Here is a 26,583-nt window from a genome sequence, read left to right on the forward strand (position 1 = left end):
GGGGTGGAGGCTGACAGCTGGAGTCCAAGCGGCATCTGGGGATTCTGAACAGAGGACGAGGCTAACGGACACGCTGGCAAACCCCAGATGCAGTCTGTGCCAAAGGCGGCTTCTTAGTTGTGTCGGACGTTCTGTGCTATGTAAGGTGGGAAGGATGGGGAAACTGCGAGAAAGGTACACGGGACTCTCTGTGACATTTGCAACTTTTCTGTAAATCTAAAACCATTCCAAAATTAAAAGCTTATTTTTAAAGAGACTGGAGGGGTCACGCAAGTGTCACAGGCTCGTGGGTGTGTAGGCGCCTGGGCTCACTGCAGCGTAGAGACACTGTAAACTAGAGGCAGGCGTCCATCCTTCTCCGGCTCCTTCTCTGCTCCTGGTGGTGTGGCTGCCCTGTATGGCCTCGGGCACCGGGAAGACCGGCAGGGCTGCATGCAGCTCCTTCTGCGGTGTTGTCCCAGCCCTGCCAAGCTCTAGGGGTTATGCGACTGCGCACCGCCCAGGCTCCCTGCTCCGCTCTATGACCCGCTTATTGACCTGGGGTCCCTGCACCCCCTTGGCCTCTGTGGACCTCCTGGTGTTGTGTGCAGAACTTTGCCAATATGGACACAGTACATGCAGGGGAGCCCAGTGGGGGGAGCCCTTTTGGGTGTTGGCCGATCCCGGCTCTGATACCTACTGACACCTACTGATGCCTACGTCCCCTTAGCCTCGGTTTCTCTTCTATAAGGTGGGTCAGTGGCAGCACCCAGTGCAGGTGCAGGCGTGGAGGCTCCAGGGTTGGTGCGGGGCTGGCGCAGGGCAGTGCTGCCGTTCTGGTGGGGCGGCCTGGTCCTGCATGGAATGTGGTTCAAAGGGAGCACCCAGGCGGAGGAACGGAGGCCCCCGGCAAGGAGAGGCAGGTGTGAGGCCCCCCTTACCTTCTGCCCCCCACACTTACTTTCTACTGTGTCTCAAGGCTTTTAGGAAGACGACTCTTCCCCCTACTTAGAGAAGGTCCCACGGGACATCACTGTGCCCAGCTCCCCCTAATGCAGAGACATATTGTGGGGGGAGGACTTGAATAGCCATTCATTTTCCTACTTAAGAAAAGGTATAAGCAACTATAATTCAAAAGGATACACACACCTCTATGTTCACAGCAGCATTATTCACAATAGCCAAGACATGGAAACACGTAAATGTCCACCGACAGGTGAGTGGATGAAGAAGATGTAGTACGGGGTCCTCTGGTGGCCGAGTGGTTAGGATTCCAGGCTTTCACTGCCGTGGCCCGGGTTCAATCCCTGGTTGGGGAAATGAGATCCCACAAGCTGCACGGCGCAGCAAAAAAAAAAAAAAAAAGATGTGGTACATATTCACAATGGAATATAACTCAGCCGTAAAAAAGAATGAAGTAATGCCATTTGCAGCAACATGGATGGACCCAGAGATTACCATACTACGTGAAGTAAGTCAGAAAGGGAAAGACACATACTATATGATATCACTTACATCTCGAATCTAAAATACGACCCAAATGAACTTGTTTACAAAACAGACACTCACAGACCTAGAAAACAGACTCGTGGTTGACAAGGGGGAGGGGGGTGGGAAGGGACGGACTGGGAGTTTGGGATTAGCAGATGCAAACTATTATATATATTCAATAGAATAGATAAACAACAAGGTCCTACTGTATAGCACAGAGAACTATATTCTATATCCTGTGATAAACCATAATGGAAAAGAACATAAAAAGAATGTATATACGTAAAACTGAATCACTTTGCTGTACAGCAGAAATTAACACGGCCTTGTACATCAACTATACTTCAATAAAATAAATTTTAAAAAAGAAAAGAAAAAACAGCATCAATTTGAAAAGCTTTAGAAGTCTTTCTGGGACTTTCCTGGTGGCGCAGTGGATAAGACTCCGCACTCCCAATGCAGGGGGCTCAGGTTCGATCCCTGATCAGGGAACTAGATCCCACATGCACGCCGCAACTAAGAGTTTGCATGCCGCAACTAAGGAGCCCGCGTGCCACAACTAAGACTAAATAAATAAACAAGATAAAAGTCTTCTTTCTCAAATGAGCAGCTATTACAATTAAAGCAGCCACACACCGAGGGCTGCCTCGGTGACTTCATTTGCTCCTGGTGTCTCCCCTTGGCTGTCCGGCAAGGGTCGTGCGCCAAGCCCTGCCCAGCACTCACCCCCGAGGGCTGAGAGCTCGCCTGTGCTAAGCACCAGGGAGGTGCAGGTGGACGGAAACAGCCTCAGCACCACGGCCCTTGGGAGCAACACACGGCCCAAGGGTTGTGCCCCTCAGTGGAAGCGAGTCCTGCGATGGGTGGGTGCAGCCGTGCGTGTGAGCTACAAAGTGTGAGGCAGGGCAGGCAGGTTTCCTGAGGAGGGGGCCCCTGAGAGCCTAAAGGTCAGCAGCAGGAGCCAGGGACAGCGAGGCAGGGGACAGGAGGAGTGTTATAAGCAGAGTGAACGGCTTGTGCAAAGGCCCTGTGGCAGGAAGGAGCTTGGCGAGCCCAAGGGTCTGGGATGTGGCCAGTGTGCCCAGGACGTGGTGGGCTGGAGCGCATGGGACCTGCAGGCTGGGCTGGGGACATGGCACAGCTCTGACGCGCCGGCAGCAGCAGTGAGGTGTTCCTCCAGCTGTTCTGTGGAAGCCAGGGGCTGCTGTGGTTGTACAGCAAAAGAGGGACCAGACGTCCTGGAGTGGTAGTTAGGAGGTAGAATCCACAGGACTTGGTGGCCGACTGGATGTGGGCAGGGGGGCGGGAGTCAAGGGTGATGCCAGTTTCTACTGGGGCGTTTGGGGGACAGGGGTGTCCCACGGGTGCCCTTCGCTCGCCACCTCCCAGGTCTCAGCTGCCAGGCCTGATGCCCGCTGCTCAGTCCTAAGCTCGCCTCTCAGGGCCGTGGCCGGGGCCACTCCACCTCCACACACAGCCCCCTCTTATTATTTGTCCCCCAGAACCCCTATGATGTTGGTTCTCTTTTCATCCCTGCTTTCCATGTGAGGAAACCAAGACTCAGAGGGGTTTAGCTACTGCGGGTCACAGGAGAGGGGGCCGTTAGGATTCAACCCAGATCTGAGAGACGCCAAAACTCTGGGTGCCCTCCAGGGTCGCACACGCTGCCTCTCAACAGCGGATGTCCAGGGAGCGCTGCTCCAAACCCCCGTGACCTCCTGCCCAGGCAGCGCGGGCGATGCGCATACAAGCAATGGAGGATCACTTATTTTCTTGTGTCCTGTGATGGCTTGGGAGCTACCCATCCTATTGCTATTATTTTAGCAGCTACCCTTGGCATTTTAAAGACCTACTTCCTTGGAGACGAAAGTGGCTCTCTGTCATCCTCCCGAGTGTGGAGAGAACTCAGAACGCTCTGCTCTCATCCCCCCGCCGCCCCCAAATCTCTCTCGTTAGATAAGTTGGGTTAACATCAGCTTCCGAAGAGAGAAGCCCAAAGCAGCCTTCAACACCTTCAACAGAACTGGACTCTTTCTCTCCCGTGGAAACAGAGTCCAGGGGGAACGGCCAGGGCTGGCGGGATGGGGGATCCTGCAGATGGCAGAGCAAGGGCAACGTGTGGCCCCAGGCAGGGGGAGCATGGGCACTTGAGGTCACCCCGCCATCCGCCCTACGGTCCGTCCACGCTCAGCAGTGGTTACCCACATGTTGTCGACTTCCTGGCTCACCATCCCTTGTAGCAGCCCTCGGCCCTTCTGGGTGCGATGTCCTGTCACTGGAGTGTAAATTTCCGTGGTCTTCTGAACGAGGTCGAGGTCTCTTTGTGCCGAGGGCTCTAACATTAATCTGCACAAGCCTTTCCTTTGCCCTAGCCTGTAAGCGACAGAGAACTGGGGCTGACAACTGTGCTCTCTCCGTACGCCGCCGTTACGCGGCGTTTCCGTCACTGCTGCTGGGAGCCCTGCTCTGTTCTATTGCTTCTCCTTCGTAGGTGACACGTTCCTTTCCGCTGGTTGTTTTCTCTCTTATTTAACTGCCCTCCAGCCCTATGCCCTTCTCCTCACCAAAACCAACCTACCCAGGACCCCATGGCTTCTGAAGAGCCACGCTCCAGACCAGAGGCATTTCCCAAGGGTGGAGCCAACCCATCCCTTTCTGCATTCTCCCTGTCAACCAGCCATCAAAATGAGGGTCAGCAAAAAAAAAAAAAGGGACTTCCCTGGTGGCCTGGTGGTTAAGAATCCGCCTTCCAATGCAGGGGACGCAGGTTCAATCCCTGGTTGGGGAACTAAGATTCCCACGTGCCGCGGGGAAACTAAGCCCGCCCACTCTAGAGCCCAGAAGCCACAAGCAGAGAGCCCGTGCACTGCAACTACTGAGCCCGTGAGCTCTGGAGCCAGCGCGCCACACTGGAGAGTAGCCTGCACGTCACAACGAAGATCCCACCTGCCGCAACTAAGACCCGATGCAGCCCATCAATAAATAAATAATTTTTAAAAATGAGGGTCAGCCAGTAGTTTTTAAGTATTCTTATTATTGAGGTAAAATTCACCACTTTAACCACTTTAAAGTGAATGACTTCTAGGATATTCACAATGTTGTGCAACCAGCACCACTCCCTAATTCCAGCACGTGTTCATCCCCCCAAAAATCCCCTCACCCGTCAAGCAGTCACTCCCCATTCCCCCCACCCGCCAGCCCACAACAACCGCTAATCTGCTCTCGGTCTCTATGGGTATTATCTGCTCTATGGATAATATCTGCTCTCGCCCTATTATGGGTATTTCATGTAAATGAAACCATACAATATGTGATCTTTTGTTTCTGGCCTCTTTCACTTAGCACAATAGCGTCAAAGTTTATCCATGTTGTAGCATGTATCAGTGCTTCATTCCTTTCCATGGCTACATAAGTTTCCATTGTGTGGACATACCATGTTTCACTTATAATTCATCAGCTGATGGACATTTTGTTTTCACTTTGGGACTATTATGAATAATACTCCTGTAAACATTTGTGGACAATTTTTTTGAATATCTGTTTTCAGTTCTTTTGGGTATATATCTAGGAGTAGAATTGCTAGGTCATGTGGTAATGCTATGCTTAACTTCTTCAGAAACTAACAAACTAGTTTCTGAAGGGTCTGCTCCATTTTCCATTCCCGGTAGCAATGTATGAGGGTCCCAACTTTTCCACCTCCTTGCCAACACTTGTTATCTTCCTTTTATTAAAAATTTTTTTGCCCACACTGCATGGCATGAGGGATCTTAGTTCCTTGACCAGGACCCTATATTTTCTTCTAAGGTTTGTATAGTTTTATTTTTTATTTATTTATTTATTTGGTTGTACTGGGTCTTAGTTGTGGCAGATGGGCTCCTTAGTTGTGGCACATGGGCTCCTTAGTTGCGGTAGGCAGGCACCTTAGCTGTGGCATGGGAACTCTTAGTTGCAGCATGCATGTGGGATCTAGTACCCTGACCAGGGATCAAACCCGGGCCCCCTGCCTTTGGAGCACAGAGTCTTAAACACTGTGCCACCAGTGAAGTCCCGGGTTTATAGTTTTAGCTCTTACCTTTAGGTCTTTGATCCATTTTGAGTTAATTTTTGTATATGGTGTGAGGTAGGGGTCCAATTTTATTCTTTTGTATATGGATATCTAGTTATCCCAGCACTATTTGTTGAAAAGATTATTTTTTTCTATACTTGTTAGTGTCCACATTTTTTATTCTTCTAAGGACATCTGTCCTATTGGATTAGGGCATACCCTAATGACCTCATTTTAACTTAATTACCTCTTTAAAGACCCTATCTTCAAATACACTCACATGCTGAGGTACTGGGGATTATGACTTCAATATAGAAATTTTGGGGGCACACAATTCAGCTCATAACATGATCATGTGTGTTTTTTTCCTTTCTTTCTTTTAATATAGTTTATTACATTAGTTGGTTTTCAACTTTTTTTTGGGGGGGGGGCTGTGCCATGGCTTGTGGATCTTAGTTCCCCAACCAGGGATCAAACCCATGCCCCCTGTGGTGGAAGTGCTCAGTCCTAATCACTGGACCGCCAGGAAATTCCCTGTGAGTACTGCTTTTGTTGTGGTCCTTTATGGGTAAGATTTGGTATGTTTGGGGTTTTTTTTTCATTTGTTTGGTATTTTCTAATTTCCCTGTGATTTCTCTTTTGACCCGTTGGTTGTTCAAGAGTATGTTGTCTAATTTCCACATATCTGTGAACTTTCACATTTTCTTTCTGTTATTGATTTCTCACTTCATTCCTCTGTGCTCAGAGGAGATACTTTGTCTGATTTTAATCTTTTAAAAGTTACCGAGGGCTTCCCTGGTGGCTCAGTGGTTGAGAGTCCACCTGCCAATGCAGGGGACACGGGTTCGTGCCCCGGTCCGGGAAGATCCCACATGTCGCGAAGCGGCTGGGCCCGTGAGCCATGGCTGCTGAGCCTGCGCGTCAGGAGCCTGTGCTCTGCAACGGGAGAGGCCACAACAGTGAGAGGCCTGCGTACCGCAAAAAAAAAAAAGTTACCGAGACTTGTTTTGTGGCCTAACATATTGTCTACCCTGAGAATATTCCATGTGCACTTGAGAAGACTATGTATTCTGCTGTTGTTGGGTACAGTGATCTATAGATGTCTGTTAGGTCTAGTTGGTTTTTATTGTTATTCAAGTCATCTATTGCCTTGCTGATCATCTCTCTAGTTGTAACATCCATTTTGCAAGTGAAGTGTTGGAGTCGCCAATTATTATTGTTGAACTGTTATTTCTCCTTTCAATTCTGTTAGTTTTTGCTTCATATATTTTAGGGCTCTGTTATTATGTGCATACATGTCTATTATTGTTATATCTTCTTGATGCATTGAGCCGCCCTTATCATTAGTTCATGTGTTTCTTTGTTTCTTGTAACATTTTTGTCTTAAAGTCTACGTTGTCTGATATCAGAATAGGCACTCCAGCTCTCTTTTGCTTACTGTTTAAATTAAATATCTTTTTTTATTCTTTTACTTTCAACTTATTTGTTTCTTTGGTTCTCAAGTGAGTCTCTTGTAGACAGCATATAGTTGGATTACTTTTTTTTCTTTTATCCTTTCTGTCAATCACTGCCTTTTAATTGGATAATTTAATCCACTTACATTTAATGTAATTACTTATACAGAAACACTTACTCCTGTCATTTTGCAACTTATTTTCTATATGTTACACTTTTCCTGTGCTCCAGTTCTTCTACTACTGTCTTCTTTAGTGTTAGATAGATACTTGTTACTGTACCATTTTCTTCTCTATTTTATGATATATATTTTTAGTTATTTTCTTATTGGTTGCTCTGGAGGTTCCAGTTACCATCTTAATTTATAATAAACTATTTCAGATTAGTTTCAATAGTATACAAAACTTTGCTCCTATATTGGGCCATCCCTCCCTGATGTTGTTTACTGTTACAAATTATACCTTTATACGTTGTGTGTCCACTGTCATAGATTTATAATTTTTGTTTTATACAGTTGCCTTTTAGATCAGATGGAGGAAAAAGAGGTGTTGATAACCAAAATACATTAATTCTGACATTTATATTTATCTATGTAGTTACCTTTCTTGTTGTTTATTTCTTCACATGGATTCGAGTTGCTGTCTAATGTCCACCCATTTCAGCCTGAAGGACTCCACTTAGCATTTCTTAAAGGGAAGGTCTACTAGCAACAAACTCTCTCAGTTTTTGTTTGTCTGGGAATACTTTATTTCTCCTTTTTTTGTTGTTTTTTGTATTTTGCTTTTTGGCCACACCACATGGCTTGCAGGATCTTAGTTCCTCAACCAGGGATTGAACCCCCACTCTTAGCAGTGAAAGCACAGAGTCCTAACCACTGGATCACGAGGGAATTCCCTTTCTCCTTCTTTTCTGAAAGATAACTTTGCCAGTTATATGATTCTCAGTTGACAGGAATTTTTTTCTTTTAGCACTTTGAATATGTCATCCTGCCACTTTCTGGCCTCCAGGGATTCTAATGACAAATAAGCTGTTGATCTTATTGGGAAAACCCCTTGTACACAGTGAGTCACTTCTCTCTTTCTGCTTTCAGGATTTTTTCTTTGTCTTTCGAAATTTTGATTATAATGTGAAGAACTCTGAGTTTATCACACCTTGGATCAACTTTGTGAGCTTCTTAGATATGCAGACTCATGTCTTTCATCAAATTTGAGCCATTTTGGCCCATTATTTTTTAAAATATTCTTTCTTCACCATCCTCTCTCCCTTCTTTTGTGACTTCCATTGTACATATATTACCATGCTTGACAGCATTCCACAGGTCTCTTAGGCTCTGTCCATTTCTCCTCATTCTTTTTTCTTTCTGTTCCTCAGTTTGGATAATCTCAATTGACTTATCTCTGATTGCTTCTCCTGCTTGCTCAAATGTGCAATGGAACCCCTCTAGTGAATTTTAAAATTTCAGTTATTGCTCACTTCAACTCCAGAATTTCTTTTTGGCTTCTTTTTATAATTCCTCTCTCTTTATTGCTATCCTCTACTTGGTGAGATATTGTGTTCATGGTTCCTTTAGCTCCCGTACATGGTTCACTCTAGCTCTTGAGAATATTAACTGCTTTGATATAGAGTCTTTGTCTAGTAAGTCAGTGTTTGGGCTCATTTAGGGGCAGCTTCTATTCACTTTCTTTCTTTCTTTTTTATTGATGTATAATTGATTCTATTCAATTTCTTTTCCTGTGTGTGGGCCATACGTTCCTGTTTTTCTGCATGTCCACTTTTCTTGAAAACTGGACATTTTTAATATTATAATGTGGCAATTCTGGAAATCAGATTCCCTCCTGTCCAGAGGTTTGTTGAGGCTGCCTCTGTACATTGTTGCTGCCGTCTGTTTGGTGACTTTTCAAAACCAACATCGTAAAGCCAGGATTCTCTATTGTGTGGCCACTGCAGTGTGTTTGATGAGCTTGGTGGTCAGCTAGGGAGTCAACAGAGATTTCTTCAATTACTGAGATGAAGCCACCTTTTTCATGATTGTCTTCCCAGTTAGTTTCCAGAGTTCAAATAAAGTTAGTTCTGATGGCTTTTGCCCGTTTATGTGCTGTTTCTGTGGAGTTCTGGGCCCTTGGAGCTCTCTGCTCTGCCGTTTTTGCTGACTTCATCTCAGCCAATTGCTTTTCAGATCTCTTTGTCTTTGATGCTTTTTCAGTTTCTCAATGATACATTCAAGTGTGGAGTCACTCATGTTCATCCTACTTGTGACCTGTGCTTCCTGGATCCAAGGATTCATTTCTTCCATCTATTCTGTTAAAGTTTCACTTCTTATCTGTTCAAATATTTCTTCACCCCCTTTTCTTAATTCTCTTTGTCTGCAGCTCCTATTGGAAGGATGGCATAGCACCTCTTCCCTCTTTTTTTTTTTTTTTTTTTTTGCAGTACGCGGGCTTCTCACTGTTGTGACTTCTCCCGTTGCGGAGCACAGGCTCCGGACGCACAGGCTCAGTGGCCATGGCTCACGGGCCCAGCCGCTCCATGGCATGTGGGATCTTCCCGGACCCACAGGGAACGAACCCGTGTCCCCTGCATCAGCAGGCGGACTCTCAACCACTGTGCCACCAGGGAAGCCCTCTTCCCTCTTTCTTAACTGAATTTTCCAATTTTTACAATATTTTCTGTCTCTGTTTCTCTGACCTTTATTCTGGTTGGTTTCCTCAGATCTATCTTTCAGGGAGCTAATTCTTCCTTCAATTTTGTCTAAGCTGCTATTTACCCTTCCTCTGAGTTTCAAATTTCCGTGCAGCCTATATTTTTGATTTCTAGCAGTTCTAGGATTTTTTTTCCCCAAACTCCCAGATTTTTTGGTAGTCTTTTTAAAAAAATTATTTTACATCTTCAATCATTTTAAACACACTTATTTCATAGCCTTGGGTTTCCTTCTCAGAGGCAGAGGACATAGGGAGGGGACACAGACAGGGCCATGGTGTCACAGGACATCAGTGCAGAAAGCTTTCCTGTGGGTGCAAAGCCAAGAAGGGCTGGTTCCATCATCTTTTAAGCCATCAGAGCCACAGGGATTCCAGGGGCACGTAAACTTTGAGCGAGGATTCCAGGAGACCCAGGGACTGAAGCATTGAGAGGCCAACCCTCTCTCCATAGTATCACAACGATCGCCTCTTCAAACAAAACTCATTTTTCATTTCATAGCAATCTGTTTGCCATGGGAAAACAATGATCAAGAAGAAAAATAAACTAAAATCACCCACAATCCTAGTTTCCATAGTTAGCTGCCGTGAGCCAACTAGCCCAGCTCCCCAGCTCCCTTCCTGACTTTTCTCCGTAGCACTGAGCACAGTCAGGCACACTGCAGATTTTACTTATTTCTGATAGTCTGTGCATCCCCGGGAGCACGTCGGCTCTGCGGCAGCTGGCCCTTTGTCTTGCTCCCTCTTGTACCTGCAGAGCTGGGAAGCGGGAGTGTGCGGCACCATTCCCTCCATCAGCACCTTTGGAGTGAACGAACAAATGCACGTGCCCTCTTACGAATGAAAATGTCTACCGCATTTACCCTCACAACGATCCTACAAGGCAGGTGTTTACTAGCCTATTTCACAGACGGGTAGACTGAAACCCCCGGGGGCCACCACCTGTCTTCTCGCCCTGCCTCCTGCTGACCGTCTTTCTGTGGCCATATTTAGGCAGCTGCAGCATAGCCCACTCTCTCTCTGTTCACCTGAGCCCCAAGTCATGTCCAAGACATTTCCACACTGTGTTTTTAAGGACTTTATTATTACTTTTGTAATAATGATTTTTCATGTTAGGAGCAGGAAAACCAGGGAAGTGAGATGGCTCACTCCAAGTTCCATCCCATCCCAGGGGCTCCCCATGCTTTTATAAGAGAACCAACTAACGTACTTGGGTGTTTGCGGACTCAAACACTCACCTCATCTCTCCCACCACAACGCAGCTCCTGGAATGTATTTTGCAGGTGAAATGTGAACCCCACCCCCCTGGGTTCAAACCACAGCTCAGGCTAGTAATTTAACCTCACAGCGCCTTCATTCTCATCTATAAAAAGTGGGCAGAATTATTCCTGCTTCACCAAATTGGTGATTCAGGGAAATTATGTATGTAAAACGCTTGACCCAGTGCGTGGCTCACAGTAAATGGTCCATATGTGATTGTACTGATATAAGTAGAAACCTTTGCTCCCCATCAGCCGTAGTGCAGCCTTTGCTTGGTGGAGACAGAAATTCCTTTTTAGCTGTTGCAAATGCTGATCAGCCTCTGGGGGAAGGACTCATGCACACTCAACTTTTTTTTTTAATTATTTATTATTTTTGGCTGTGTTGGGTCTTCGTTTCTGCGCGCGGGCTTTCTCTAGTTGTGGTGAGTGGGGGCTACTCTTCGTTGCGGTGCGCGGGCTTCTCACTGCAGTGGCTTCTCTTGTTGTGGAGCACGGGCTCTAGGTGTGCGGGCTTCAGTAGTTGTGGCTCGCAGACTCAGTAGTTGTGGCGCACAGGCTTCAGTAGTTGTGGTGCACGGGCTCGGCAGTTGTGGCGCACGGGCTTAGCTGCTCTGCGGCATGTGGGGTCTTCCCGGACCAGGGCTCAAACCTGTGTCCCCTGCATTGGCAGGTGGACTCCTAACTACTGCACCACCAGGGAAGCCCGAGACTAAACTTTTAAGAGACTCATGTATTAACTATAAAGCAATAACATAACTGCTCTGTGCCTCCAGGGGCGTCGTGGGTGAAGACTGCAGGAGGCAGCAGGAGGGAGCCGAGGCCCGGGCCCTGGGCTGGCCTGAGCAAGGGTTTAAGGCCAACTGCAAGCTTTAAGACCATGGCTTTAATGTCTGCAGGGCTCCAGTGGGGGAGATCGGGGCAGCTGCCTTAGCTGGTAATGGTCTGGCTACGCCAAGTTTTGCAGATGGAGCCTGGAGAGTGGGACAGATGTGCAGAAGAGAAAGTTTATTCACTCAGCAAATATTTATTGGGCACCCATGACACGCCAGACCTATTGTAGGCCCTGGGGGTCTAGAGCCCTGCTCTCAGGGAGCTGCCATGCTGGAGGGTGGAGACAGCCAATAAACAGCCCAGTAATAAGAGACCAAGGCAGAGAGGTGAGCCACGACCAAGAGGGGCCAGAGGCCCAGCCTGCATCGTCTTTCCCCTCCCACAGCTGCAGGATGACGTCCTATTTTTAATCCTCCTTTGACAGATGAGGAAACCCCGGTTGGGGAGATTAAGTGGCTGTACCCCAGGCACACAGCAGTCCACGGAGGCCCAACCTCTGGCGTTGAAGCTACAAGAGCCTGGGAAGGGAGAAGACGGTGGCTAGCGGTGGTGGTGGGGACAGTCAGGGCCACCCAAATCCCTTCCCAAGGCAGCCTGGGGAAGCCTGGGGCTTCCCAAGAAGCCCCCGGGAGGGGCTCCTGCACTAGGCTTGAGGGGGGGTAGTTAGCCCAGGGGCTGAGATGCTCAAATGAGTATCGGTCACATTTTTCCTACAGATTCTGCCTCCAGAGATTCCTCCAGCCTCAGGGAAGATCACTCCTCCGAGCTCCCTGGGCTGTGGGTGAGCGGGCACGCAGCACCGGTGGGCACGGGGCAGGGAGAGGCAGAGACCTAGGTCCTTCCATCAGAGCCAGGCTCCCAGGGTGGCCCAGGGTCCTGCTCTACTCCTGGGAGGGACTCCTCAGGTCAGTGGCAGGGCAGAGGAGGCTCATCAGGGTCCTGGGCATTCAGTTGGCAGCCTTGCCAGCCTGGCTGGTTCGGGTGGCCTCTGTGTGCGCTCCATCCAAGCCCTGCAACGTAAGACCAGGTGGAGAGGCTCTCTGTTTCGGCCTCGTGAGGAGAGAGGTGGGATCGTTTCTAGCAGTGAGGTGGAACATGCTGATGGCCAGAGACCCCAGAATGTCCAAGAGAATGAGACCCAGGTGGAAGGAAGGGGATGTAGCCTTGGAGGTGACTAAAACAGAAGTCTGTAAACTGGAGTACCAAACTCGGGCTTCGGGAGGGATGCAACCAGGGTGATGGTTCCGAAGGAGTCAACCTGCAGGTCCTCGCCGTCCACGCTTCCCTCTTTCGACTTTCTCCCACTTTGTAAACTAAAAAGGCAAAGGTCTTCCCCAGCCAGAGTCTGGCATCCGGGGCTGTAGGAAGTCCTGTGCTCCCAGGAAAGGGACAGTGGGGAGGGTGGGGGGAGGTTTTGGCCTCTCCTACAAGCTGTGTTTCCCAGGACGCAAGGCTTTGGCATCTCAGCTCTCTGTGACCCAGGGCCACTTCACCCACCTCCCAGAGTTGCCTCACCTGTAAGCCGGGCACAGAAGGCCTGTCCTGGGTGGGTGTGGGGCTGCACGGGCTCAGCCGAGTCGTCATTCACTTTAATGTTATAAAGACGTGTGTGTTTGCGGTAGTAGCGCTCTTGCGCAACCTAAAATAAACCCAGTGACCCCAGGGGCTTGGGAGGGGTTCAGCCCACACGAGGAAACTCGACCTTGTAGTTGGCAGGTTCAGTGGGTACCAAGGAAAACTTGTTTTGTTTTTGACTTTTTTATGGGGGTTTAATATACACAACGTGCGTCCACCTTAAGTTACAGCTGGATAAAAACTTAATGTATACACAGGAGGAACTGCCACTGAAAATAAGATCTGAAACGTGTCCACGAGCTGAACCTTTCAAAAATACAGAAAAAGGGCCAGAGTCCCCAGTTTTTACCTTTGTGGCCCACTGCTGGAACCTCAGGCTAGGGACCTTTGATCTCATTCCTGCCCCTCACTGGGCAGATGGGAAAAGAGGCTGGGGGGCCAGTCTCCGGGAAGAGCCGGGAACATCCCTTGCTCCTCGCCAGCTCCTGGGACTTGGCGCCCGCTCCCACGACAGCGAACTCGGGGGCCCAGGCCCTGGCCTGATGTGGGAACGGGAGGTGGGGGGTTGTGGAAGGTAGGTAGATAGGGGCGCGACCGAGCGAGACTCCTCCCCGGGCGGGGCCGCCCCTGCGCGCGCGCCGACGCCCCGCCCCCGCCCTCCTGCGCGCGCCCCCGCCAGGCTAATTAGGCACGCGGTTTGTTTACAAACATGGGCGCCCGGCAGGTACGCGCCGCCCAGACCGTGCGCGCCTGAGGTTAGAGGGCGGCCCCCCGGACTCCGGGGTCCTCCGGTGCGGGCGGCAGCGGCGGGCGAGCGCTGGTCGCTCTCCCGCCTTTCGCGCGCCTCCCCGAGCACCAGGAAATACGCCCAGAGGCGCACGTCCCTTGCGCGGGAGGGCGCGCGGGAGGGCCGCGCCGGGTCCCCGAGTCGCCGCCGGCGCCGCGCCCCGCCCCCGCGCGCCCCCCGGCCCGGGCCCGCTCGCGGCCGGGTCGGCGGGGCGGGCGGCGGGCGGGGGCGCGCGGGGCGGGGCGGGGCGCGGCGCGGCGCCGGCGGGGCCGGGACATGTAGTCCGCGCGCCATGGCCTCTCCTGGGCGGCCCCGGCGCGGGCCCGGCCGCGGACTACGACTCCCGCCAGGCGCCGCGGCGCAGCGCATGAGCCCTGCTCGGCTCCGGCGCGTCTATTATGCTGCCGGGGCCGGCGAGCCAAAGAGGAGCCGGCCGCGCGGGCCGGGAGGGGACGGCCGCAGGAGCCGCCGAGGCCAAGTACGCCTTTCTCTTGCTTCCTTGCGCGCGCGGGGCGGCGGGCGGCGCGGGTGGCGGCGGGCCGGGCGGGGCGGGGAGCGCGGCCCCGTACGCCCCGCGCAGGCCGCCGGCGCGTCCGGGGAGCCGGGCGCCCGGGACGCCGTCGCCGCCTCCGCCTTTGTGCGCGGCCACGATGCAACAAAGCGCGGCGGCGGCCCGGGGTCGCGACGGCGGCGGCGGCGGCGGCGGCGGCGCGGGCCCTCTCCCCTCCTCCCGCGCCCTCCCGGCCGCCCGCGTCCCGGGCTCGGGGGCGTCGCCGCGGCCGGGGCGCGCAGCCCGGAGTTGGCACGGCCCGCGCGCCCCGCGCCAGCGATCTCCCGCGCGCCCTCCCTCACGGAAAGGATTTTTTTCCCCCTTTCCTCCGCCCGCCATCTTTCGAAGGGGGGATCGGGGCGGACGTGGAGGGGAAGGTGCGCTTCGGCGCCACTTTCCCCGCGCCCCTTTCCCCGCGCCCGTCCCGCCCGCCCTGGCTCCTGGCCGCGGGTCTCGCGCGGGGGCCGTAGCCGCGGCCGGGGCGGGGGGCGAGGCCGGGCCCGGGAGCGGGCGGCGTGGCGTGGAGGCCGATTTCTCCAGAGTTAGGCGCCCGAGCTGACTTTGAGCCCTTTGGAGTTGCTGGGTCGTTGCAGCGCGGCCAAGAGGAGACCCAGTTCCCGTTTTGAAATCAGCCCGAAAAGCGCTTAATCCGGGCGAGGTTGAGTTGCGGGAGGAGCGGGGGTGCGTGCCCTCCTTCCCACTCAGGGTGGGCCGCGGCCTGACAGCACGGTACAAGCTCATCGGGGAGAAGTACTCACCCCAAACCTCACACGGCCCCCCGGCCCTCGTGGGCTCCCCGTGAATAAAGCTGGGGCTCGGGGGAGTCCTCTTCCTCCACCGGTTGCTCATCCGGGGACAGGCCGGGGTGGAGGTCTTGGGCCGCCTCCTTTCCCTCGGGGCTAGGGGGCAGTTTTGGAAAGATGAAAGTGGGGGTACGGAACCGGTCCGCCTGGAGACCCACGTGGGGCGGTCCCGTGGTCCATCCTGAGGGTTCCCGCCGTTGGGCCCAGTCCCTGACCATCCTGCGATCCTTCATTTTGGCTGAAAGCTTTCTACCCAAAAGTGCATAACTGGGGTGCCCCCGTGTGTTCCCTGGGTTGTGGCTGCAGAGTTAATGGGGAGGTGGCATTGGGTATCAGTGGGCAAACTGGCTGGAGGGCGGAAGGCAAGTAAATGAAGGAGTCGCTCTGGCCCCTCCTCCTCGTGCCCCCCCCCAAGTGAAGACGAAGAAGAAAGTTTTTTTTTGTTTTTCTTTTTTAATCCTGCTTTTGTAGGCCTTCTTCCTGACTCTTTCTTTAAAATAGGAGTTCTTTTCCTGGGTCCATGGAGTGGCCCTGGGGAGATCCTGAAATCTACGCAAAGTTGCCTGGGCGGCATGTCTTCTGGGGGAGTAGTTGGCTTTCAAGGGTAACAAGAAAAGGCCTGAACCCGTGCAAGGCTGAGTCTTCAGGAGTTAGGGACCTCCTTCCCTCCCTCCCTCCCTTCCTCCTCCCTCCCTCCCTCCGTCCTCTGGCAGCCCTGAGTGCGGCCTCTCATTTGCAAATAAAGCTCTGTGTTTGCCCTTTTCTGTCTTGAGGCCTTGATGTGTGCTGGTGGTTACAGATCGGGAGAGATAGGGCACACGGCATCTGGGGCGGGCGGTGTGGGCCATTTCGCTTTGACCTTTCTGGTAACCTCGGGGGCCCCAGGACTCTGGAATCCCGCCCCAAGCAGCTTCTCAGAAGCTTCGATCCAGTCCCAGCCCTGCCACGGGGACGTCCGGGGAGGAGGGACGGGCAGCACCAGGTCAATTTTTGTTTTGTTTTTAGAAAGTGGAGTAATTGTTTTCTCTCCACCACAGCCCGCGCGTGCTTGGGAAGTGAGCTCTGAATAGAGGGAGAGGATTTGTAAATATTCTGCTCCTGCCTGCCTGGCCCAGCAGAGCGGTCACGGGCAGAAAGTGAAAGTGGGAGGTGGTGGCGGGGTAAAAAGCGAACCGCCTACCGCCCGCCGCAGCCGGCGGCTGTTCCTGCGCCCTCTTCCTCCAGGCTGGCGAGTTGCCAGCTGCCCGAGCCCTGCGCCGGGCAAGCGGCGAGGCGCACGGCCATTTCCTGGTTCTCGGCGACAGAGCTTTCCCTGGGGAGTGCTGGCCGCGGCCCCGAGTGGAGTGGTTGGTTCGGCACCAGCGGGCCGGCTCCAGCGTCTGCCTGGCTCTCCGTCCGCCGCTGGTGGGCCCTGTTCTCCTCGGGAGAGCGGCTCTCATCCAGTGGGTCCAGGGGGAGCTGGGCCGGGTCGGGAGTGGGGGGGGGGGGGTCCACCGCCCACCAGCGAGCGGCTGCATCTGGCCGCTTGCTTCAAGCCTCTCTGCAGGTCGCTGGATTTTCGGGGCGGTCGTGTGGGTGGGTGTGTGAGTAGCCTGGTCCGCCTTTCCCGTCTCCCCACGTGATGGTCTAGCTGTAAGGCGACAGAACCCCCCGGCAGGGCCCACAGACCCTGCATTAGCAGGGCCGTATCTAGTCAGCATTCCTTGCTTCCGAAGGAGACTTTAGTGAATTGTGGCAGAAAGCAGTGTCCTGCTGGCCGTATTCCTGCCTGCTGGGAACTTGTCAGGGGAGCCCCCTGCTTGGGAGCCCGCCCGCCGTCCCACCCGAGGCTCTGCCCCCTGGTTGCGGCAGGTGTCAGAGCAGCGCGCACTGCCCAGTGTGCTTGGCTCGGGGCTGCTGGTAGGTGCCCAGGTGGTGAGTGGCTTGTTGCGTCCCCTCAGCCACCCCGCCCCGCCCATGGTGAATCCCTTTGGCACCTGCACCCCTGCTCCGGGTGCCTGTGGTCCTGCCTCTGAGAAGCACGGGCCTCTTAAAGGCAAAGCGTCACTTTCTGGATCTGGAGCGGAGATGACGGTTACCTGTGTGGGGGTGTCTGTCCAGAGGCCGGAGGCTCTGCTGTGTCAGTGCTGTGGGTGAGTGTTTATTTCTTTTGCCAGGTTTTAACTATCCCACAGGAGAATCAGTTCTCAGCCTAACCCCTTTTTTAGGGCCTTTGTAACCTCGAGTTAGAACCGGCAGGTGCACTTGGGGGGAAGCCCCCACCCTTCCTGCTGCAGTGCTGGGAGAGTGCACCGGAAGGTCACGAGGTGCCTGGGAGAGTCCTTTCGCTGCTGCTTGGGAACTGCCACTTGGGATGCGGGGGCGGGGGGGCCTTCAGGCGCCCCAGTGGGATTTTTCTGCCAGTGCTGGAAGCTGGGCCTGGTGACCCGTGTGGCAGCGTTTCCACAGTGATGTTCAGGAGTGTGATCCGGAGGGTGTTCGGGGGGGCTGGGGGTACCTGTGTCACAGGTGCCAAACCCTCGTGAGTAGCTGGGGCTCCAGGGTCCCCGCCAAGGTCCCCGGTACGCGGGGGCAGGAACGTCCTCGCCTCCTGTGAGGCCGAATGCGTGTCCTGTGGCTGGACCCTCGTGACGCATTACCAGGAGGAGGCGGAGCTTGGGGGCAGTCTGGCCGGACGGTGTCTCAGGGATGAAACTCAGGAGCAAAGGGAAAGGCAGGGCAGGAACGGGGTGCTGCCCAGCTCCAAGCCCGCTTGCGCCGTCGGGCAGAGCCGTGGTGGTGCCAGCCTGGTGCTGCTTGTTAAGAGCTGGGGCCCTGCTGGCTGTGCACCCCAGATAAGGCGCACACCCACCCTGTGCTCTGTTGTCTTAGCTGCCACCAGGCTGTCGTAGGTCTGGGGTGGGGAGACACCAGTGACCGTGTGACGGTCCCCTGGGATGACAGACCCCCCCCCCACGCCCCGCAGGCTGGGCGGGGCAGCAGGATGCGCTCCGTTGCGAGCACTCGGGCTGTGGGAAACGTCCCAGCGACGGCGGGCCAGGGTGCCCAGCCCTCGGGAGCCTGAGCTAAGCCTGGTGCTGGTTGCCGGAATGGGTGCCGGTCCCTCTCCAGGGCTCCCAGGCTCCGGACAGCCCTCCCGTGGGAGCACCTGCTGTTCTGGAAAGGCGTGGGCACCCGGGGAATGTGTTTGTGTTGGGCAGGGTCGGGGAGATGAGAGCCTAACTCGGACCCTGGTTTACCGAGGCTGCGCCATCCTGTCCTCGGCCCCGCTCTGGGCTGGCGCCGGCGGGCTGCCCTTCCTGCCGCTGACCCCGAGGGGCAGCTAGGGTGAGGGGTGTGGCGGGCTGGCTGCCCCTCGGCATCAGGATCCGGCAGTGGTCGGGGGCTCCCAGTCTGCTCGCCTGCCGCTGTGCCTCTGGGCTCCGTGGCCTCCCAGGCCCTCTCCGCCTCATGTGCCGTCTGTTAGGTGGGGTGATGGGGTCAGAGCTTCCCTCTGCGGGCTTCTCCCTGGGGTCTCAGTTGAGAGGGACCTGGGGGCTCAGCCACTTCCTCGGCCTGGTCTGGGGTACAGTGCCTGGCTCGGGGTTTTGGGGGTTGCTAATGCACACGCGTCGGGCGTTGAATGGGGGGTGTTCTGTTGGGACGGGCACAGAACACCCCCCGGGGGTGATGACAGCACGCCGAGCCTTGGTGCTCGCAGGGCCAGGTCCCCCCGTAAGTGCATGTGACCGCCTGACCCCTAGCAGAGAGGATGGTCCCCCCTTTCCCTCTCCAAGACAGAGTGTGGCGCCGGTCACGCTGTCCTCACTCACTGTGTCCCCTGACCTTCCCCTTCGAGTGGTGGGTCCCTCACCCCCCTCCCAGAAGCCCCATGGAGCTTTACACACACACACCCCCACACACACACATCACACACCGCTGGTACAGCGGCTTCTTGTGGTTTTGCAGTTGGTTTTTCTTTTGGGTAGGTTGGTTGAAAGGTGGGAGGAGACAGAGCCTCACAGAGGTGGGGCGGGGGCGGCTGGCCTGACCCCCGCTGTGAGCAGTGAGCCCCACTCAGCAGGGCTGGCGACGCCCACCAGAGCCGGTATCTCGGGTCCACGGTGAGGCCGATGTTCTGGCCAGAAGGGAAACCTTCAGAGGCTGGCTTCCGCGAGGGGGGCTGGCGGGCTGGGGAGAAACATGGGGCATCAGGGAAAACTGGATCGAGAAGGAGCCTTAGGTGCTTGGGTGCCGGGGGTGCAGAGCCGAGAGGACATGGTGGCGTCAGGAAGGGGGACCGTGGCTGCCGGCCCCTCAGTGGGCCAGGCAGGGTGCCTCAGGAGACCCCATAGGCCTCGGGGTGCTGCAGACGTTCCGTGGGACCGATGGGGTCCCTTGCTGGTGGGGAGCAGAAGTGATCCAGACCAACGGTGGGCTTGGGGCCCTGGTCGGGGCCAAGGCGCTCCAGGCAGAGCCCCTTCGGGGGCAGCCGTGGTAGCACTGCTTCCTGCCCGGGCAGGGGGTGGTGGCCAGCAGGGCCCAGTGTGCGGAGGACCCCTGCTCGCCCACCTAACGTCCCCTGGGGCCCCACGGGAGGAGGCAGTGGGCTCCGTCTGTCACGGAAGCCGACCCTGCCCGCACGGATCCTGTTTCCTGAGGCCCGGCTGCCCGAGGGCAAAGGAGCTGGGGCAGCGGGCCTTGCCCCTTCCTGCAGCTCACCGCCCCCGTCTCTGCGGGATTGTTGCAGGAGCTCCGGGAGGCAGTGTTTTTTGTAATAAATTTATTTGTTTTATTTATTTATTTTTGGCTGCGTTGGGTCTTCGTTGCCACGCGTGGGCTTCTCATCGCGGTGGCTTCTCTTGTTGCGGAGCACGGTATCTAGGCGCGCGGGCTTCGGTAGTTGTGACTCGTGGGCTCTAGAGCGCAGGCTCAGTAGTTCTGGCATGCGGGCTCTGTAGTTGTGGCACGTGGGCTCAGTAGTTGTGGCACGCGGGCTCTAGAGCACAGGCTCAGTAGCTGAGGTGCACGGGCTTAGTTGCTCCGCGGCACGTGGGATCTTCCCAGACCAGGGCTCGAACCCGTGTCCTCTGCATCGGCAGGCGGATTCTTAACCACCGTGCCACCAGGGAGGTCAGGTGGAGGAGTCTTCGGGGTTGGGTGGACGGCATTGCTCACAGCCTGGCTCTGCTTCTGACTGGATGGCCTCGTGCCCCTTGATCTCTGAGCCTCTGCCCCCCCCACCTGGAAAGTGGAGCCCACGTGACCCACACTGACGCCAGGATGGGGCCCAGGGAGTCGGGGCCCCCCAGGGGTGCCTGACTCACCTGATCCCTGAGTCACCCGACTCAGGAAGGCCGGTGGGTCTGAGCAGGGCGAGAGGGAAGGCGGAGGGAGCGCAGGCCCTGCCCCTCCCCCCCCCAGGATGGTGGAGTCACTCCCTGGCTTTTTTCCTACCTCTGATCACCCCTCTGAACATCAGCACCACCTACAAGCCTCCCCTCCTTCCTGAATGTGGTCAGGACTTCCCCCTTCAGGCCCAACGCCCTCCAACCTAGGAGCCTCCTGAGGACCCCCTCCACCTGCTTCCTCCTCTGACCCCCGGCCTCATCCCCGCCCCCGTGGCTGGAGGCCCTTCCCCTGGTGCTGGTGAGTGAGGCTCTTTCTGCCCTTCTGTCCGGCATCCTCCATCTAGCATCCCCCCGACACCTGTCGGGGTCCAGGCTGCCCAGGAGTGCCCTCCTCTGCCTGCTGTGGTCCTGTCTGTGGCGGGAGGGCCGGAGCTGCTGCTGCTGCGTTTTCAGGGTGTTTCCCACAGTGGCACCTGGACAGAGGTCCCCACTCTCTCTCTCCTTGTTTGTCCAGGACCCTGAATAGCCCTGGTGTCCAGGCTCTTCTGATGTGTCCCTCTGGGCTGAGCGAGCCTACGGGGGCCGGTTCTCTGCACTTTATTTCCGATTCCAGTTCCCCAGGGAGGAATGAGGTGGGTCCCAGAGGATGAGTCCAGGGGCGGGGAGATGGCCATGACCTCCGGGTCCGCCTGCCCTGGTCTGCAGCCAGGTGTGTCCAGCTCCCGTGAGTCCCTCACGGAGTGGCGAGTGTGTGACTCTGGAGGGTGGGGTGACTGGCCTGTGTCCCCCGCCTGCTGCTGGCCAGCCGTTTGGCTTTCTGGACGCTTCCTCAGGATCCCACCAGAAGCCCCGTCTCTGGGTTTTCTCTTGCTGTTCAGGGGCTTTTGTGGTCTGTCTGAGCATTTCCTCTGTGGGTGGTTTCGAGGGAAGGTTGTCTTCACTCTGACCTTTGCCCCGTTTGTGGTGCCGCCTCCCGCCCCGTCGGGCAGCCCCGGGAGGTGGGGGTGGGGGAGATTCTCCGAGCCTCGGTTTCCCCTCTGAGGGGTGGGGGCCCGTCCCTGCCCTCGGCCCGGGTGTCCCCGCGCGGTGTGCACCACCAGCAGGGCCAGCGGATCCTCAAGGCTCCTTTCCGAACCCCGCCTCCTAGAAGGCTGGTTCCCAGCTCGGCCGTGTGGAGCGGGCCCGGTGGGCTGTGACGCCGGTGAGATCGGGCTGCACGTCTTTGCCCGCAGGAGATGAGACACGCCCGTCCCGCTGGGGGCTTGGGGGTGGTGAAGGGGAGACCTGGTAACTTGCGGGTTTTAACATCTGGGCTTAGGGCGCTGGGCTCTGCCACCTGCACTGCCCCACCCGGTCCTGGGTTATCCTGCCTGAGTCCATCTCCCCCCACCCCCTCACCTGTAGTCCTTTGCCCTGCCAGGTGGGGGGGGTGTGTGGCACGAGGAGTAGGGTCATGTCCCCCAAATCTCGCTGTTGCTGTGGTGGTGGGCAACGCAGGGTCCTGAGCACCCAGGGAAATGGGTGGGGCAGGGGCTTTCCAGTGTGGCCAGTCGAGAGACAGCAGAGGCCCCCAGAGTTCTCAGCTTCTGCCACGAGCACCCCTGCTCCGTCCTGTCCCCTCCAGACCCCCGCTCATTTCAGCCCCCTTCCCACCTCCCCGTTATCACGAAGCAAGCTCCCAGCACATTTCCTTCGTAAGACGTTGGTGCCCACGTCTAAAAGACAAGGGCTCTTTAAGAGTTATAAAAGGCCACAGCACCACCGTCACCCCCAGAGCGTTGACGTTGGACCCCAGAGATGGTCCGAGAGACAGCGTTGAGGTACATGCCTCTTGCCTCACTGCCCGGCAGGTGCTTCTCCCAAGCTGGCCCAGGGCACAGGCGCTGGGGTCGGGAGCCACCACCTCGCCTGCCCCGGCCGTCCTCCCTCCTGGCCACGTGCGGGCCGACCCCCGTGACGGGCCGCCTTCCTCCGTTCCAGCTGCAACCCCAGAACACTACTCTGCGGAGGGGTGAGCTTTTCTCCTGATCCTTTTGCGCTGAAAGCTGACCCTTGACAGCGGATACGAGGCTGTCTGTGGTCCTTTTTTCCTCTTAGACTGAACATTTGTATGTTTCCCTGCAGAATGTCGTGTCTGATTTGGTATGTTATCTCAGACCCAGGGGGCTGGGGGTGTCTCTGGGAGACCCCCTCCCCCCACCCCACGGAATGGTGCACTGGCTGGGTTCTGAGACCCGAAAGGTTCACTCAGGACACGCCTGGCTCAGGGAGAGCGGCTGTCAGGCTCTGGCCTGTCCCATGAGGCCGCGGGGCGGTGTTTGCTCCCCCCGTTCCCGGTGGGCAATGCCTTCTCGTGTCCGAGTGCTGGAGAGGGGATGTCAGGTGTTCCCGGGGCTCACGGGCTGTCCCAGGAGGGTGGGCGTCTGTGGGGGCTTTGCTCCCGCCCCCAGGGGGCAGCTCGGCAATGTGGTGAGAGCCTGAGCTGGCACGCCACCTGTGAGCTCTGGGTGCCACGGGCTGACCAGGGAACCCGGGGTGGGGTCCCAGCCGGACCTTCTGTCTGCTCCTTCTGTGGCCCCTCGTGGTGTCTCCGCCCAGCCTCAATGGCTTGGAGCATGGGAGCGGGCCGGACCCTTCTGGTACCCACCCCCCACTCTGAATTTGCCTTGTTTCCCTTGATTTGGGGGCCTGTGGGTACCCCACTGGGATTCCCTCGAGGACGAGGTCTGGCGGCCCCCATGGCAACTTTGGGTCCCCAGCTGGTGAGGCCTGCTGGGCAGGGCGACCAGGCCTCTCTCCTGGGTGGGGCCTGACATGGCCTGTGTTCCCACGAGGGGCCAGCGGCCGCCGGGAGGGGACCGGCCCGGGGGGAGCTGTGCGGAGGAGCAGGTTCCTTCCTTGCTCTCCGATGGACAGGCCGCCTCCGTCTGCACCTTCGTCGTCTCCTGCGCAGCTCGCCGGCTCCGGCCAGGGCGGCTCAGCTGGGTGGCCTGTGGTTCCCTGCCAGGACCACGTGGGGTCGGGAGGAGGGTGACGGGTTGCTCCTGGTGCGCCGGGACGTGGTGGCTGGGAGAAGTGGGAAGCCGCGTTTGTGTTTTAAACGGGTCCATCCCATTGCATAGGCTGGGTCCATCCCAAGTGTAACCTCATGGTGTCTTCATGGCATGCAGAGGTGGGTATCCAGGGACCCTCGGGCTCTGTCCCTTTGCTGTGGCCCCTCCCTGCGTGGCTTGGGAACCACGGGCACCTCCTTTTTTCCACCCGAGGGGCCAGTGTCACCCAGCTCTCTAAGCACTCTCTGTGATGTCCCTGGCCTCCCACGTCCTCGTGGGTGGGGAGCCATGCCTCCATCCGTGGGGCTGCGTTGGGGGCACTAGACAGCTGATGGCCATGCCGCCGGGGCTCAGCCAGGAGGGGAGCTGGCATTGGACCCCGGTGTGGCAGGCCCAAGTGGGCACCCGCTGCCCTTCTGCGTGCTCCTCGTGTCTGGGGCCCTCTTTGCATCTCTGGCCGGAAGTTAGGATCAGGCCAGGGACTTGGAGGGGCACTGCTGGCCTGTGCCTGCCCCCAGGGCTAGCCAGGTGGCCTTGCCGTTGGTTGCAGTGGGGTCCTCTGGTTCCTTAGCTGCCCGGCTCCTCCTCTCACCCTGTGTCACCCGTGATGCCAGGAGCCAGGTCGGGGGGCACGGGGTCCTGGGCTTATGTCCCCGAATCTCCACGTGGGCAGGCTCAGGAAGTAGCCCAGGGATGGGGGAGCCTCAGCTCTGTCATCTGTGCGATGGGCCTGGTCATAGACCTCATAGGACCACACGGTGTCTCACCCTCAGCAGAGGTGTGAAGGGCTCCTGGCTGTGGCCGACCACCCAGTGCATTTCTTCGTGCTTCTCCAGGAAGCACGGCGAGAGTCTGCTCCTGTGCGGCCGGGGGACCCTGGGCGCGGGTAGTGGGGGACTCCCCCGCAGTCTCCCCTTCCTGTTGCTTCAAACCCCCATGTCCCTCACACCTCTTGTCCGTTACTGATGGCGGTTCAGGCCTGAGCCCTGTGACAGGGTCAGCTGGTAGACTGTTTAAGTTCCAGCTTCTCTCTGGAAGCAGCCTGTGCCTTCCGGTCTCAGAATGTGGCCCTGACCCCCGCCCAGACCGGGAGGCTGACGGACAGCACAGCTGCTGGCGGCGGGGAGCTGGGCGGCACCCTTGGCATCCATCCACGTCCCTCTGCTGCCCCGACAGGTGGGCGCTGGGGGGATTTCTCGGCCCTCCGGGCGACACGGGGGTGGCCGACGGCGCCTCCCACTGGTGGCCCTGCCGAGGTCCAGCCAAGACTTCGGGGTCGTCGCGGCCCCCGGATTTCCCCTGGACGGAGCACACAGGGCTGCCTGGCCTGTCCCCAGACTCTGGGGCAGTGTCCCCAGGCCCCAGAGGAAGGGAGACGAGCTCTGAGATGCTTGGCCATGTTTGTACATTTTTCCAAAAGAGAAATCCCTTTACACTTCTTTCTTTTTGCAAAAGTAACACGTTCTTAAAAAGAAAAAAAAAAATCCACCGGTTCAGAACCGCCAGCAGAAAGGGAGAAAGCAGCCTTGGGGCCCGTATGCGGTGGGTGTGAGGCCCTGAGTGCTGGGGACGTCCATCATCTTCCTGCCCCTCGTGGGAGCGTCCCAAGGTGGCGTGGGGCCTTCTGCATTCCCGTCCATGCTCAGCCGGGGTCTGGTTCCCTCAGGGTCGCTGTCGGGTCTGCGGGATTGCGGGAGAGGCAAGGCCAGGCTCTCGCTGCGGCTCCGCTCGCCCCGGACGTGCCGGCCCTGAGGTCTGGGCTCCATGTGAAGGAGTGAAGGCTGTGCCCCAGCAGGGAGCTGCGTGGCCCCTTTACTCCGCCCGCCACCCCAGAGGGGACAGCGCGGGGTGACCTGTGCGATTGTATGTCCCACCGGAGAGGGTCATGCCCGAGCGCCCCGGCTGTCCCTTGCCAATCTCCTCCCCGGCCACGCAGCCCTTCCCAGGAGATGGGTCCTGGCTCCTGGGATAGAAGGGGCTTGGGGAGGGGGGTGCCCCCCAACCTCTCACACTCTAGCTGCCCTCCCTTCCTTCCTCCCTGTTGAGCTGGTGCCCAGGCTGCCGGGGACAGAGGACAAGCCAGGCGCCTGCCTCCGCCGTGGGGGGTGCTCTGTGGCACAACCTGATGGGGGACACTGCGACCCCTGCGGTCATCCGCACGTCCCTGCAGGGCTGTGAGTGCATGGGGGGGCCCCCCGCCTCGTTCCAGTGGAGGTGCTGGGGGCAACATTCCTGTTTGCAGAGAGGGGGAGATCCCATTGCCACGTGCCGTCCCCCAGGCCGTGGGGCATCCAGCACCTTTTGCATGTGTCGCCCCTAGACCTCACAGACCCTGCTGGGGTCCCAAGTGTTTCCACACCTCGGGACTCCCTGTGGCCTGGGGTGAACGCTCACCTCGGTGAGCTTAGCCACGCAGTCTGGGACCCCCCGCCGGCTCTGCCTTGTAGCCGCTGGGTGCTCACCCCACGATGGGGTTGTGTCCTGTGTTTGCTGCGGGGGTCGGCTTCCTGCTCAGCCGTGGGTGTGGGGTGGTTGGTGATGGGTCAGAAGAGGGAGGCAGGGCAGAGGCCAGGCCGAGGGTCCTGGTGGCAGCCCCCGCACATCCCTGCAGAGAGCTGTGTCCGTCTGTCCTTGTGCTCGGAGGAGGCCCGAGCTGTGTCCCACCCGTTTTCTGCTCCCTGGACCGTGCAGCAGCAGCGCTGGGTACTGGGCATCTGCCCACCCGC

At 56.8% G+C, this 26,583-nt stretch overlaps 1 protein-coding gene across 4 annotated transcripts in view; it reads left to right on the top strand.

Annotated features, from left to right (window-relative positions):
- The first annotated feature begins 14,447 nt into the window (after positions 1 to 14,447).
- The window catches only part of BRD3 (bromodomain containing 3), a 47,489-nt gene continuing 35,353 nt past the window's right edge, over positions 14,448 to 26,583 (top strand). For 3 of the 4 annotated variants that reach the window (XM_049711453.1, XM_049711455.1, XM_049711454.1), the window contains exon 1: positions 14,448 to 14,599. The gene's annotated coding sequence lies outside the window, so the exon portion shown is untranslated. Of the gene's footprint in view, positions 14,600 to 16,376; positions 17,607 to 26,583 lie in introns of those variants that run through there. The other variant, XM_033415255.2, reaches the window with a different exon arrangement.

The sequence above is a fragment of the Orcinus orca genome, chromosome 6 (assembly GCF_937001465.1).
Source record: "Orcinus orca chromosome 6, mOrcOrc1.1, whole genome shotgun sequence".
Lineage (NCBI taxonomy): Eukaryota > Metazoa > Chordata > Mammalia > Artiodactyla > Delphinidae > Orcinus > Orcinus orca.